At 58.3% G+C, this 13,556-nt stretch overlaps 1 protein-coding gene across 2 annotated transcripts in view; it reads left to right on the forward strand.

Moving 5' to 3' along the window:
- The window catches only part of SORCS2 (sortilin related VPS10 domain containing receptor 2), a 249,520-nt gene that overhangs the window by 107,447 nt on the left and 128,517 nt on the right, over positions 1 to 13,556 (forward strand). The gene's annotated exons all lie outside the window — the stretch shown is intronic.

Here is a 13,556-nt window from a genome sequence, read left to right on the forward strand (position 1 = left end):
CTCCTTGTTTATGGGCTTCAGAGTTCTCCAGAAGCAGGCTGGGGGGGCCTAACCCTAACCCTAACTCTACCCTAACCCCAACCCAGCCCCAACCCCAGCCCCAACCCTAGGGGGGCTTCGTCTCCTCCCAGGAGCCTCAGTCTGCTTACTCCTGAAATCGGGATAAAATACCCCACGTGGGAGGTTGCGAGGACTGGATGAGATAACACACGATAGGTCCTAGGACAGCGCACCATCTACCTTTGGTTTTCTGCCAGAGCAAATCAGCAGATTCTAATTTCCCGTGTTCCTTCCTCATCGCTGTCTCTGTACTCAGACGCTTTCTCTCCTTTATTAAAAAACACCTACAGAGCCCGGCTGGGTGTGGCTCAGCGGTTGAGCATCGACCTAGGATCCTAGGCGACCCGGGTTCGATTCCCGGTCAGGGCAGTAAAAAACAAAACAAAACAAAAAAACACATACAGACGCATGAGTCATTTCTAGAAAGTTCACCCACGACCCCACCCACGAGGTGCAATGACTTTGTTTGTCTTATCTTTTTATGCCTGTAAACCTTACCTGAGAGCATGTTTTTATTGATTTTTAAAGAGAGGAGAGTATAGATATATATATATATATAGAGAGAGACGGGCCTGCCACAGGCCTCGCGTTTCCGGGGGGAATGCGAGCCTCGCCTGGGGCGGCGCCCTGCCTCCCGCCGAGGGGCCTGACCGCCTTCCACTCGCGGGCCTAAGGGCCGGGCGAGACCGCGGTGTGGTTTTCACTCGTGCGCATCCCCCGGACTCCTGGTGAGGCTGAGCAGGCCCCGTGTTCGTCGCTCACGACGCTGTCTCCCGTGATCATTACCTGCTCTCCTCTTTGTCTCCGGACTTGTGTGGGGACCGTGTGGAAGTGGCAGGATTGCCCTTGTTTCCTGTCGGGGATGCCACCTGCTCTGTTGCTCTTTAAGGCCGTGCGGGTGCAGGCCAGCCGAGGGGGGCCGTTTGAGGGCCGGGAGGGGCCCGGGAGCACCCGGAGCCAGAGTGGAAGCTGACCTTGGCCCACCTTCCCAGGATGCGGCCCCGGGACCGTCAGCCTCACCCAGGGCGGATTTGCTTCTGTGTTAAACGCACACGCGTGTGTCTGTCCACAATCAGTGTGTTACGCTGTTCAGCATGTTTCAGAAATTAATATAAATGGTGTCCTGCTGCCTTTCCAACCGGACTCCTGCTCCCGGCGTGTCTGCGGTGATCTATCCGCGAGGCGCAGGTCCGCCCGCCGGCTGATTCGGGCTGCGGGCCCCTCCCCGGGTCTGCTGTCCCTGCGGGGCTCCGTGAGCGCGAGGCCCAGTGTGGGTCCCCAGCTTCCCTTTCCTCTCCGTCGCCAGCCTGTCCGGGGAGTGAGTCCTGCTCCACGCCTTGGGCCCATCGGACTTTAACTGTTTGCACTCCAGCGGGTGAGAGCGCAGTTCAGCGTCGTTTCGTTTTGCGTTTTCGATTCCTCGTGAGGTTGACACGCCGTCCTTCGTTTATTGACTGTTCAGGTCTCCTTCTCTGGGACTTACCTGTTCATCTCTTGGGCCGGTCTTCTTCCCCTGGGTTGCTTAATTGGTTCTTAAACCCCGCTTCTCCCTTGGAAAGAGCCTGCCCTCTCCGGGACACTTCATTTTAAGATTTGTGTCTGGAGCTCCTACCAGGGGCCGTTCATCTTCTCCCAGCACCTGAGGATGTGCCCTCCACAGAGTGTTTCTTTCATGCCATTTTTTTATGTCTCACAGTGCAGTTCGTAGGACAGTTTTTCTGTAGGACGGTGTATTAGTCGGCTATTGTGACAGTAACACCGTGTAACGAGCAGCCCTCAAACTCAGCGGCCTGCACCAAGCGCCGATTCTCACACCTCTGGGTAGGCTGTGGTTTGGCTGCTCCAGCCTGGATGACGGGTGTGGGTCTGCCCCGTCCGTATGTGTTCTGGGACCCAAGCCTATGGGGCCGCCACCCAGACACGCTGTTCTCATGCTCACGCCGGGCACTAGAGCTCAAGAGCCATGCGAGCAAGGTTGAGGGTTCTGCTCCCATTGAATGTGCTAGATTTTCACTGACCAAAGCAAGTCACAGGGTCAAGCCCAGCACCAATGGGAGAGGGGAGTGAATGTTTGCTGAATGACAGGTGGTCATAGGAGTTTCCAGAAACTCTGTGTTCTGTGGTTGTGTGTGTTTGGTAACCAGACAGGTGGAAGGAAGGCAATCAGGTTCCTTTGCAGGAGGCTCACCAGCGTCTCTTAACACCAGACGCTCACCAGCATCCCCAGGGGAAGGTTGTGCGGCATTTCTTGTCTCATCTGATTCCGTGATCTTTCATTTAATTTAATCATCTCATTTAAAATTTTGTTTAATTTGATTAAATTCACTTATTTATAAATTTTAATATCTAAGTATTACTTTATTTTGGTTCTGTCGAGCATTTCCTGGGGTTGGTTCTCCATGGAACAGACTCCCGGTGGAGCTGGCATTGGAGATGTTCAGGTCACTCCGTCTACCTACAAGGGCACCGTGTCCTGTGTCGTTAAACCAGGTGCGGTTCTATTTTGCCATCCAGCCTCTTCCTCTCTCTTTTTTAACGTGTAGAATTTCAGCGGCAAGTGTTAGGAATGCAGAGCCTCAGGGATTTGAGCAGTGAAACCACAGCCATGCAGAGACCTCTTGATGTTCAGTAATATAAGGACGCATCAGAGTCCTCTGCAGAGGTGATGACAGCCCTGGGGTGGGGACGTCCCCACAGCTCCGCCGTCCTGCGGTGGAGACAGGCTGCGCTGTGCTGTGCGAGGAGGTTTCACCAGCGGGTGCGCAGCACGGCTCGGGGGCAGCTGTGCTGACGCCAGGTGCTCATCGAGGCAGTTTTCAGACGGGAAATTAGATATTCTTTGCCCTTTGGTAGCCCAGGAAGAGGGGAGCCGCCCGGGCTCCCTGCAGCTCCGGGACTCCCCCGCTGGTCTGCCCCAGGTGAGTGGATCTTGGTTTCAGCTCTGGCTTCTCAACTTCCCCGCCTGGCGACCTCTCCGGCCTCCTCTGCACACTGAGCTGAACGCAGACTCGCAGGTTGTCATGAAGATGACAACAGACAGTGTGTCTTTCAGGCTGGCACTTAGTAGGGATCAGAGGTCTGCTTCCGTCCTCAGTCCATGACCTTCAAATGTCCAGTTGGCTTTTCTCCCGCGGCTGCGTTTCCCAGTCCCCCGGCCTGGCTCTGTGTTTGCTTTAACATCACCATGGAGACCTGAGCTTGATTTAAATTAGACTCGGAGCAGAGAGGGAGTGAGAGAGGTGCTGACCTAAAAGCTTCCAGGGTTTGAGTCTATGTAATAAATAATTCAACTTAAATCAACAGTTTGATGAGGTCGGGATCTGAGGCTCTGAGGTGCCTGTAAAATGCTTTGGGACAAGATCTGGGTGGCTCAGGGATCATGGGAATTTGCAGAAATTCCTCCGTGTCCCCAGCGCCTAAGCTTCTTCTCCCTCTGTCTTGACTCTAATACCTGCCCTTCCTCAGGTCCTGGCTCCCTCCTACCCCTGCTCTGAGGACTCCTTCTAGGCACCAGTACTGACTATCTTCTCTGCTACTGACCTTCTTGCCACATTCTTCCCTTCTCCTCCCTCTTCCCTCTGTCCTTTCATTCATCTGTTCACCCATCCATCCCCTATCCACCCATCCATCCATCTATCCATCCCCTGTCCACCCATCCATCCATCCATCCCCTGTCCACCCATCCATCCATCCATCCATCCATCCATCCATCCATCCCCTGTCCACCCATCCATCCATCTATCCATCCCCTGTCCATCCATCCATCTATCCATCCCCTATCCACCCATCCTTCCTTCCATCCATCCATCCATCCATCCATCCATCCATCCATCCATCCATCCCCTATCCACCCATCCATCCATTCAGCCATCCATCCATTCAGCCATCCACCCATCCATCATCCCTCCCTCCCTCCCTCCCTTCCTCCCTCCCTCCCTCCCTCCCTCCCTCCCTCCCTCCCCTCCCTCCCTCCCTCCCCTCCCTCCCCTCCCTCCCTCCCCTCCCTCCCGGCTCTGGGTTTGAGTGAGCTATGGTAAATGACCCACAGGACTCACAGTTTAGTAGGGGATACAGATAAGCACACAACCCAGGATGATGGCATTTGATCTGCACTGTGATGACTCCAAGAGAGCCAGGGGAGCACTAGACACCCCCACTGAGCTGAGTAGAGGAAGTGGTAATCAGGGAAGACTTTCTGGAAGAAGGTCCACCTCCGTCCCCAGGCGCCACAGTCTTGCCCTCTCTCGGGGCAGCTGTCCCTACCCGGTGCCTTGTGTGGCTCCGGCCCAGCGGCTCCTCAGGCGTGCTGGTCCCCACCATTCTCAGCACACATCCCGCCAGCTCTGTCACACCCGCGTGCAGCGGATACCAAACTCCTTATTTACCCGAGGCTGCATCACAGAGGTGCAGCTGCTGGCCCTGGCAGGTGATGGGGACATTCTGGCCATCTCTGCCCTGGTCAGGCCCAAGTCCGGGCTCTTGCATGGGACCTGCCCTTAGGGAGCCACAGCCACCTGGGCTCACCCACGTGGCGTGTACTGAATGTGGTCTCCTCCATTTTCCCCTGCATCCCGCTCCTCTGGCCCTGTTCCTACCCACCAGAAGGCCGTCCCCAGGCTCTGGAGGATTCGCAGGGAAAAGTGGACAGAGGAAAAAGTGCCCGGGTCCCCGGTTCTCTGGCACGGCCCCGGCAGCTTCTGCCCTGAGCCGACTGTTTGCTCTGGATTTAGCTCCCGGGCAGGTTGCAGGGGATCCGGTTTCTCTCCCAGCGATGACGACAGCCCAGCCCACGCAGGTGGCCCTGGACAGTCTGAGCCCACAGCGTGGCTCCCCGATCTCTCCACTCATCTCGGCTGCTTTTCTGAGGAATGGGGGACAGGCGCTCAGTGGGGAGGGCAGCCTGGGAGTTTCGCGGTGATGGTCTCTGCTCCGGCCTGCACTTAGCCGAGATCCATCTCATCGGTCCTCCTGACACTCGTGGTTCTCCCTCCAGAGTTCCCCGCCCCCCAGTCTGGCAGGGGACCTCCCTGTGGGCCTCTGCACCTCCACCCCCAGGCCTCGGCCGCAGCGTCCTCAAGGACTCCTCCCTGCTTCCCCTGTCCCCTGTCCCGTCTGCATTGTGCTCAGATGTCCTCCCCCCGGCAGCCCTTCCGCCTGGGTCAGGCCCCTGCTCCGGGCTCTCCCAGACCCTCCCTCAGCCCCCTGCTCCCATCGCCTCTGGGATGGAAGTTCTGGTCTCTGTGCCCGCGGGAGCTCGCAGGCAGACGTGAGCCAGGGGTTTGCTGAGCAGGGGGAAGCCCACAAAGCGCCCCTCGTGGGCCAGTGATGCCCACAGACACGGTCTTAGAGCGGGAGCCACGTAACGCACTCAACCCTTTTACAGGGGTTCTTGATCAGGGCGTCGCTAAATTCCTCTCCGGGAAATCTCCCTAAAAAAAAATACCTTATGTAAGAAATTATAATACACGATCGTCATAGAAATTTTGGAAACTATAAAATAAATGAGGTATAAAAACTGCTCCCTGTTAACCCTGTTAATAGTTCAGATGGACATTCTCACTAGCCTGTGTAAGGCGACAAACGGAGGCATGTTTTATAAATTTTGAATCCCAGTTCAGTTTTACGTGTGGAACGTTTCCCTCCGCTCCCGTGTATTTCCACCGCACCGTTTTTAGTGGCCAGAGACGCGCACTCAGCTGGGGGAGGCGCTGGGGGAGGAGGCGCTCGGGGGGGGGGAGGCCCTGGGGGGGGGACGCTGTTTATTTAGCCAGAGCCTCATTTTCAGGCTCCGTCTGCGCTGTTTCCATTTGCGCGAGTGGAAAGATGTAGGAAAGCCGTGGTGGGCGGCCTGTCCCCACGTTGTCCCCACACCTGATTATGTCCTGAGGATGAACGCGGATGCCTGGACTTCCTTTCCCGCATGTCGGGTTACAGGGTGCATGGAGGCTGTTATTGGTGATACTGGAGACATTACAGGAGATGTTAAGTGGGGGGGACTAAGATAAGTGCGAGGGAACCTGCCTCCCTTCCCGGGGCAGCTGTACCTCCTGCTGAGGGCCAGCCGGGCACCAAAGCAAGGGGGCGCCTCCTGGTCTACAGACCCCATGACCTTGACCACCCCGAGCCCCAGTCATTGACCAGCTGCTTCCCAACGTCCTGCGATGCGTCGGGCACTGTTCTAGGCATCAAGGGTTCAGAGTGAACAGCACCCAGGCGCCTGCCACCCAGGATCGTGCCAACGGGTGAGAGGACAGAGAATCCAGGATGGCGCCCCCTTGGATGTGCACGTGGGACACTGAGCTTGGGGATGTGGGGCCAGACCTACCCCAGGGCATGTTGGGACAGGGTCCCAAAGAGGGACCTTAGAGATGGGTTCTGAAGGATGAGTAGAAGTTCACCAGGCAGAGAAGGGCAGGTGGAGCAGGGCAAGAAGGGAAGTGCCCAGGGTTTAGGGAGCCCCATGGTAGCCAGGCTGGAGCACGGGGTACATTCATTCACTCTTTTTTTTTTTTTTTTTCCTGCTATAACAAATTATCATAAACTTAGTGCCTTAAAACAGCACAGGTCTATTATCCTACAGTTCTGTTGGGCAGGAGCCTGATGTGCTTCCCACGGGCGAAACCAAGGTGCTGCCGCCTGCCTGCCTTCCCCGGGCTTTAGGGGGAAGCCCGTACCTGCCTTCCCAGCCTCTAGGGGCCGCTGCCTCCCTCGGCTCCCCGGCGCCCTCCACCTTCAGAGCCTTAGGTGTTTTCCCGCCTCTTTCTGACCAGAGCTCGGAAAGGTTCTCCCTTTTAAGGACCCCTGTGGTTAGATTGGGTTCATTCAAATAATCCAAGACGATGGCCCTGTCTCAAAGTTCTTAACTTAATCACATCAGCAAAGTCCCTTCTGCCCACAAGGCAACATGTACTCGAGCTGCAGGCTTTAGGATGCGAACCTGTCAGGGGCCCGTTACTGTCACGATCACACGGGACATGGAGGCACCCGGAGATGGTGGCCCTTAGGTTGTCTCTAAGTCTCTGGTCAAGTGAAGCCCTGACTGGGACACCAAGACTGAACCGAAGATATTAAGGCACAAGTTCAAATAATTGAATTCTGTAAATATCTCTTGAGCATCCTAGCACTTTGCTGGGTCTTAGGCTTGACCAGGAATGAGACCCCAAACCTTATTAGAGAGGAAGAGACTGGCGGGGTGGGGGGTACATCTAGGGCTGAGGGACCCACAGGAGAGGGCACGTGGGCCTTTCAGAGGAGGTGATGTCTGAACTGGGCTTTGAAGGATGAATAGGAGTTTTCCAGGCAGACAGGCAGGGGAAAGGCATTCTAGACAGAGGAAACATTATGTGCAGAAACACAGAGGCACGAACAAGCCTGGAGTGGGAGGAATCCTGAGAAGTCTGGAGTGGCTACACTGAGGAGTGGGCAGAGGATGGTGGGAGACTATGCTGGGAGCCCAGAGGCCGTTGGGCCGGGAGGCTTCGTGTGCCAGCCCAGGAGGATGGAGCTCTGTCCTGCAGGCGGTGGGAGCTGTGCACGGTCGAGCACTCACATGGCGGCAGCGTTTGGGGCAGTGAGCGTGCAGCCCCGGGGTGCGGGAGGCACGGTTAGCCAGCTGGGCAGCCGGACGTGGAGGGGGCGGTGGAATTTGACGGGGAGCTTGGACCCCAAAGCCTCATCCCCCCCTTGCCCTCCAGGACCCAGCTGAGTGCAGAGTCCTGTCCCTTGTGGTCCCCGGAGGGGCTGTGGGTGCCATTGGACCCGGAACGTTCCTCCCCCCCCCACTATTCCGCACCCCCATCCTTTCCCTGCCGTCCGCGGAGCAGAGCCAGCTCTCCTGCCCTTTGCATTGAAGTCACACTGTGCCCTGGAGATTTACTGCATTTTAATAAAACTCCCCGAGTGGAAGACGTATGAAAGAACCGTCTTCGTTTTCTATTTTTGTAACATAAACCTCACTCGAGTGTGCTGTGAAGGATGGAGCCGTCAACCTGCTGACGGGCGAGCAGCGTCCTGGACGTGCAGGCGGCCCCGTGGCGTCGGGAGGGTCCCCAGGGCGGACGGTTTAGCTGCCGTGGGGACAGCCAGTGTGTGCCGTGGAGCCCTGGTCCCCTCGTCCGCAGAGAGGGAGCTGCCTGTGTGTGCTGGTCGGTAAAGCCTGCTTAGCAGGGGGCCAAGCCGCAGCTGTTTCTGTTACCTGCGGGACACTGCTTTCTAGTGATTGTTAAAGTTTGGGAGATTACAGGTACCTAATTCTGCCCTATGTCCCAGCTCTGCCATCTGTGAGTGACCTTAGGCAAGTCACTGGATGTTTCTGAGCCTCTTTGCCCACCTGTTAAATGGGTCTGTTTCCTCCCAGATCTCTGCTGAGAAGGGGCGGCAGTTACAGGGATGGGGTGCACTTTTGGAGGAACCTGCTGTTCCAGGGTGTGACCCTTGATCTCTGTCACTACTCCTGACCTCTGTTCCCTGTGGTCACTGCCCTCAGGCCACTACCAGTCCTGGAGGAGTCCGAGAGGGAACAGCTCTTTCCAACATAATGGGTGAGCCCTGAGCCAGCTTTGGGTGGGAGGGTCAGCGGAGGCTCCCAGGGCACGTGGCAAGGCTGAGGGCCGGCCCCTAGGGAGCTCTGGTGCCCAGGGCACCTCCAGGCGATGGCACCGGGACAGAGAGTGGAAGGCTGGAGCCATCCTGGAGGAGGCTGAGCTTCGGGACTGGTTTCACATATTCACACGTTTATGAAGTCCCCCTGCACCCCACGGGGTCCCCAGGGGATGCCCTCGTCTCTCACTCCATCCACACCCACCTCCCCTGCCCTCTCTCCCAGCTCCCGGCCTTTGCTCCCGCTCATCCCCCATCTGGTTCCTCTTCCGAACAACGGGGCAATACTCATATCTCCCTTCAGAAAACCCTCTGACGGCCAAGCATCCAGAGCAGGGAGGATTGGCGAGCTCTGTCTGTAGCCTAGGAGATCCTGGCCTGAGCACGTGTCGCTGAGATGTCCCTCTGTCACACTCGGTTTCACTGCCTTTGTCTCCCAGTGTGGACCGGAGCCCTGCTTCTTGGCTGTAAAACGAGGGTTGACAGGGCCCCCTAAACTAGGTGGGGGAACAGGCCCAGGAAGATCCAGCCACTTGCCCCAAGTTGCCCGGCGAGTTTGTAGCAGTCCCCTCCTCCCTCCTCCTGGCCGGCCCCCACCTCCTCTTGGTGACAGGAATGTCACCCAACAGGGCCTGGAGGGGCTTAGCAGGGGAACAAGGTGAGGGACCAGGGCTTTGCGATCACTAAGGAACATGCATGGAAGGCCTGGGCACGTCTCCGTCACCACAGCAGGTCCCCTGCCCAGGAAGGTCCCCAGCCGTGCGTGTCCAGCCAGCAGCAGCCGGGTGTGAGGCCCACCTCCCCCAGACTCCTGGCCGGCCCCCCACCTCCTGGAGGTGCGGTGCTGTCTTCCTGGAGAGCGACTGGGGCTGTTTCTCCCTGTGTGGGTGCAGGATCAGCAGGAGGCGGAGCAGGCCCACCCTTCCCTGCCCTGGGCCCCCTGTGGGCTGGGCTGGGGGCGGGATGCGTGGGCAGATGGAGCTAGAGCCGTGCGTGCCTGGGACAGGATTCCAAGGGCTGCCTGTGGCCCCTGCCCTGCTCTCTCCATTAGATCACATCCAGAGTCTTCTAAACCCAAATCCCCGACAGCCGGCCCAGGACTCGGCTGTGTCTTTCCCACTCTGCCGGATGCCCCAACCCTTTCGGTGGCTGTGGAGTCACCACTGGCTGTGGGGTCCCTCGGGACTGGCCGACCTGGCTTTGGGCAATGCACACGCCTTCTCTTCATCTCCACGGACATTGGTGACATTTAAATAGCCCGTGGAAGGGCCTCTCTCCCTCTTCTGCCCTGTGGTTTCCTAATCTGGTCCCTGCCCGTGGGAGGGTCAACCTGAGGAACTGGTTTGGGAGTGGTGAAACTTTCCCCCGTGTTACTCCCATTGTCCTAAATAAATGGCTCCCTGATACCCAGTCCCCTCCCGATCGGGGCAGAGCCCTCCCCGTCCCTTCCTGGGCTTGGCGAGAACCAGAAAGAAATGTCCGGGCTTCTGAGCCTTCAGACGGTTGTCAGGGGTGGGAAATTGTGTTATTTCCCACAGGAGATTCCCTGGCCTGGAGTTCCCCTGCTGCTGGCCCGAAGGCCAGGCCCAGTCTCCAGGCTTATTTGGTTTGGCCAGAAGAAGACTTTAAAACCAGGGTGTCAGCCATTAGGAATTTGACATCTCGCATGAACAGCCTGGGGTTCTGACCGCTGCGGAAATCGGAGGGAGGGGAGTCAGCAAGCCAGTCTCCCAGGGCGCTGGGCCGATAGGGTGCCTGCCGGGAGGGCCTAGGTCCAGCCGTCGGTTGGCCCCGAGCCCCGGGTCCCGTGGGTGTTTGTGCTCCGTCCCCATCTAGTTTACCTTTGGTTGCAGGAGGGAAACTGAGGTGCAGAGGAGAGCTGGTCCGGTCCTGGGGCGTCAGGCCTGGAGCCTAGGCCTCCAGTGGGGTGACCTGTGGTCTTTTCCCCGAGGGATCCGGCGGAACGCGCAGCGTCGCGGTTTTCGGTTCCCACAGCCTGTTCCTCCTCCGCGGGCTCTGACCTCCCTGCAAACTCGCCCGGTTGCCGCTGTGCTTGGCTGCAGAGCTCAAGGGCCTGAGGCAGCTGCGACGGGCCCGCCTGTGTTGCTCCGGGGACAGGCCTCTGGGCCGAGGCCTGTGTTCCTCACACTCCTTCCCACAGTCAGCGAGCAAACACTTGACCGGGGCTGCCTGGCGGCCCCGAGCCGGGCGAGAGCCGGTGGCTGTGCTGGCCTCCCGGCCAGGCTGACCTTCCCCACTCACTGCACGCCTGTGGGCCCTGGGCCGTGACCAAGCACCAGAGTGTCGTGGATGCCACTTTCCAGGGAAATCCCAGGAACACTCAGAGAAGAGAAGGGGCTCGGCCGAGGCCCCCGAGTGCTGGGATGTGGCTCTTTCCGCCCTTCCCTTGTGTGGGAGCCAAATGCTAAGTGCAGCCTAAGCTGAGCTTGGGGCCCAGGTAGGAGGCCGCCCCTCTCTGGGCCAGAGACAGTTGCAAGTCCTGCAACGTCCCTTCCTCACCAGCCCTGTGACACCCTCTCTGGGAGTGGAGCCAAAAGAATGGCACCTGGAGTCAGGGGCGGCCTAGACCAGAGCTCCTGAGTTGGGGGGCAGGGGGGACAGCGGTGGGGTGGGGAGGTGGGATGGGACCCAGGGGCTGGAGGAGTCCGATCCAGGGACCCTGCGGTGCTGCTTCTGACAGTGACCGTCATGGGGGTGGGGGGAAGACAGATGTTGCTGGGGGGCGATAGGCACTCACTGCTCCAGGAAAGTAAACTGGCCACATCAGACCCCAAATCCCAGTGTGTTAAGAGGAAGATATGCGAGAGGAAAATAGGGCGAGCATTTGAAGAGGCGGGCGAAGGGCGTGGAAAGACAGACAGATGTCTGACTGACGGCAGGAGGGGACTTTAAAAGCCCCTCCCTGCCCTGGCCAGTTTGACTCAGTGGTTAGAGAGTTGGCCTGTGGACTGAAGGGTCCCCGGTTCGATTCCAGCCAAAGGCACGCACCTCAGTTGCTGGCTTGTTCTCCGGCCCTGGTCTGGGTGCCTACGGGAGGCAACCAATGGATGTGTCTCTCTCACATCGATGTTTCTCTCGCTCTCTCCCTTCCACTGAAAAACAATGGGGAAAATATCCTCAAGTGAGGAATAAAAAATAAACGCCCCTGCCTGACCCCCGGGCCTGCGTGGAGCTGGCCTCTCCCACACTGCGTCACCCTCCGGCTGAGGACCGCCCTCCTGAGGTGGGAGGACTCCTTTAGGAATTTTAGGAATGAGAAAACTGAGGCAGAGGCCACGGTGACAGTCAGGACTTGGACTCCAGCCTGTTGGGTGTGGTGGATGTGAGGGTCAGAAGCACAGGGCTAGACTCTTAACTCTGCTGCCTGCTGGCTGCGTGACCTTGGGCCAGTTACTGCACCTCTCTGGTCTCTGCCTCTGCCTCTGTGAAATGGGATGATAGTGGCATCTTTCCCATGGTGGTTGTGGAGGGCGAGGAGTGAGGTCCAGCAGTGTTCTTGGGGCAGTGCCCAGCTGGGCCACGTGGGAAGCCCTCCATAGGTGGCCAGTGGTCACTGTCCTCGGATGACAGACACACAAGGCGCACTGGCTGAGCTTCCCTGCAGTTGCAGCTGGTTCCCAGGATTGGGGTGGGGCGGACAGAGAGAAGGGGCATGTGGGGACCCCATCCACCTGCCCACCACAGGTAGCTTGGGTTGGGGGAAGGTAGGTGAGCTCTGCTGGGGGGTCCTGGATAGCATCTCAGTGCTGCATGGATGGGTCACCTGGGAGATGTGGCATCACCTCCTGGCCTCACACGGGCCAGACATGTGTAAGCAATGACATCTCAGGAAACTGACCCGTCACACAATTGTCGGGAGGTGTTCCCAGACCAGGCCAGAGGAGGGGCTGCAGCTCCCTCTGTCACAGAGAGGGACACTGCTAACAGACCGACAGCCTACGGGCCCATCCTGGGTACCGTGGGCCAGCCCTGCCCACCGGTTTTTGCACAACCCACCAGTCTGCAATCCCGTCAATCACTGGACATCTGTGTTTTGGAATCAAGACACAAGAGCTGCCTTCCTGTGGCCACATCTGGGCCCTCAGGTCAGTGTGGCAGCCTGGTCACCAGCCCTTTGCTGTCCTCACAGGGCTGACCGGCGGGCCTTGCCCAGCCAAGGTGCACCAGCACTGAGGGGTCTGGAAACCCTGGCCTGGCACAGCTGCTGTCCTGGGGCAACGGTCGGGGCCTGCGACATTTACCTAAGAACTCAGGTGTGGCCCCTTGGAAAAGAGCACCCGCTCGGGCCCCTGTCCACCCCGGCGAGGCGCCTCTCCTCCTGTTCCACAGGACTCATCCGAGTGCAGCTGCTGGGCTCCACCTGGCCAGGCCTCAGGTGAAAAGCAAAAGTTTGAGACCTGCTGTGCGCCAGCTCTGTGCGGACACGAGGCACAACGGGGTCACGCCCATGGCATCCCCAGGGGGCTCGTGGTGTATGGGGGAGACCGATGATGACAATACCACAGGAGAGAAACAGCAGGCGGCTAAACCAGGCAGAGAGCATCAGGGAAGGCTTCCCGCAGGCGGGGACACGGGGCTGGGCAGAAAGGGAGATCACTGGGCTCGCGGAGCAGGTCTGCCCTGGGAATGAAGACACAGCAGACGGCGTTTGGAGATATTCGGTTTATTCTGCACTTGCACAGCCAGACTCTTTGGGGACCCTGAGCCGGGTTTTGCTGGACCTAGTAGACCGGTGGGTGAGGTCTCTGGGGGAGAAGCTCTTGGACATCTCCTTGAATTGTGTCGCAATCCCCACAAGACATGTCTGATCACCCTATTCTACAGATTGGAAAACTGAGGCTCTGACAGGTGAAAAAGCTGTGCCCGCCCCTGAATGG

The sequence above is a fragment of the Miniopterus natalensis genome, chromosome 1 (assembly GCF_054644295.1).
Source record: "Miniopterus natalensis isolate mMinNat1 chromosome 1, mMinNat1.hap1, whole genome shotgun sequence".
NCBI classification, from domain to species: Eukaryota; Metazoa; Chordata; class Mammalia; order Chiroptera; family Miniopteridae; genus Miniopterus; species Miniopterus natalensis.